Source organism: Enhydra lutris, unplaced genomic scaffold (genome assembly GCF_002288905.1).
Source record: "Enhydra lutris kenyoni isolate GAN:26980312 unplaced genomic scaffold, ASM228890v2 scaffoldscaffold3, whole genome shotgun sequence".
In the NCBI taxonomy this organism is placed as follows: Eukaryota; Metazoa; Chordata; class Mammalia; order Carnivora; family Mustelidae; genus Enhydra; species Enhydra lutris.
In genome coordinates, this window is record NW_019154087.1 from 47,075,622 (window position 1) to 47,078,008 (window position 2,387).

Consider the following 2,387-nt stretch of genomic DNA (forward strand, 5'->3'; position numbering starts at 1 on the left):
CTTTTGTCTGTACTGTCATTTGCAAATATCTCTCCCATTCCGTGGGTTGCCTCTTTGTTTTGTTGACTGTTTCCTTTGCTGTGCAGAAGATTTTGATTTTGATGAAGTCCCAAAAGTTTATTTTTGCTTTTGTTTCCTTTGCCTTTGGAGACATATCTTGAAAGAAGTTGCTGTGGCTGATATCGAAAAGATTACTGCCTATGTTTTCCTCTAGGATTCTGATGGATTCCTGTCTCACGTTGAGGTCTTTTATCCATTTTGAGTTTATCTTTGTGTACGGTGTAAGAGAATGGTCAAGTTTCATTCTTCTACATATGGCTGCCCAGTTTTCCCAGCACCATTTATTTTCATCTTTTTGAGGAACCTCCACACTGTCTTCCAGTGGTGGCACCAGCTTGCATTCCCACCAACAGTGTAGGAGGGTTCCCCTTTCTTCATATCCTCACCAATATCTGTTGTTTCCTGTCTTGTTAATTTTAGCCATTCTGACTGGTGTGAGGTGGTATCTCACTGTGGTTTTGATTTGTATTTCCCTGATGCCAAGTGATGTTGTGAACTTTTTCATGTGTCTGTTGGCCATTTGGATGTCTTTGCAGAAATGTCTGTTCGTGTCTTCTTAGGCTGATTATTTTTAAGAAACAGAAGGCTCAGAAAGAAACTTTGACTTTTCCCCTCACTGCCTGAAAGAATTTAGAGGACTTGCTTCGGGAGGTGAGCTACCACCACAGATAACTACAGTGCAACATAAATGAGGGGCAGTAGATAGGGAGGAACTTAGCAAAATCTGTTTGTTAAAATTCCTCTCTTTGTCCCATTGTTAGGATATGGCCCAGCAAATATTTGTTTGCCAAACATTCACTTTTTCTCCTTTCTGTGAATGGTCTTCTTTTTGTTTGAAGTTCCAGACCCTTGCACTGTTCTCCTTAGCTCAGAACGGCATATAAGCCTCAATCGCCTGAATGCCTTTGAGCCCCATATTCTCGTGGAACCCCCCATATTCATAATTAAATTTTATATTCTCCTGTTAATCTATCTCATGTAGATTTAATTCTTAGACCAGCCAGAATTATAGAATCACCAGCAATTTATCAATATTTCCATTCAAAGTTCATATTTCAGGTAGCTCTCCTAAGAGCTTTCTAGAAACCTTGTACTGCTCTTCCTGCCTCCAAAGATCCACATCATTTGGTCCTGAAGAGTTTGCCCCTTCACTAGCCCTCTTCTGCCTATTCACTGCCCCAGGGAAAGCACGCTCCTTCTCTGCAGAGTGGCCCAGTCGCCCTGTCTTTCCTTCACGGCAGTCTGCCCTCTGCTCTGCTTCCACAGTGGGAAAGGAGTATTTTATCTTTCTTCTATTTATGGGGAAAGATTTCCAGAGTAAATCTGATCTAAAATTGGCTTCCTAGTTGCATACTTCACTGATAAAAAGACTCTTCTTTATAACACCATTAAATACTGCTTCTGCCTGCAGCATGGTGCTTCACTACTTACACACATGCATTGAAGCCTGTCTTCTTTCTTGTAGGACACGACTTCTTTTATAGCAAGGGAACCAAGTGTCATGGGAGTGTGTGGGCCTGGAGGGTGGTGCTGCTCTTTACTGGGAATTGGGATGGGTTCAGACAGACAGATGATCCTATAAAAACGTGACTGAATCCCTCAGAAGGCACAACCTAAGGAAATCATGCTTCTGGGAATGTTGCCACACTGCTTAATGAGCTCTAGCTCAAACACCTGGGAGCAGTTTGAAGGGAGGCACACTCTTTCTAACTACACCTGTGCAATGCGTGTGGTAGCGCTGTAGAATTCAACGTAGTCACCTCCATCCCACATTCTTTAGTGCGTTTCCTCAAATCTGTCTTTCTCCATTTTTAGTTCTTTTTTTCAGCTTCTCTGACCTTTTTTCTCCCCCCGTCCTTTTCCTTTTTCCTGGACTTTTTCTGTTATCTATTTTTGCATTTACAAAAGCATGGACTTCTTAAATGTCTGTATGTACTCCAAATCCACCAGGTAAAAATGCAAGAATAAATACAAAGGCTCCACATATTGCTAAGGCTTCACATAATGCTAATATAATCTCTGTAACAAGTCTATGATACCAGGGTACTTCTATCTCCCCCATTTTGCCAAGGTAAACTGAAAATGGGAGGGACTTGTTCAAGGTTCCATAACTAATAACAGACGGACTCAAAACTTGTTATAATAGGCTTTAGAAGATATGAATCATTGATCCTAGAAGCCATGACTGAGTGCCTTGGTGCTGGAGACACAACAGTGACAGACCAGTCACGATTCTCATGGAGCTTACCTCCTCTTGGAGTATCAACGAAAAATTGCATGGGACAAAATAAACAGGAAAGGAAGACTTTATTCAAGACTACTACACT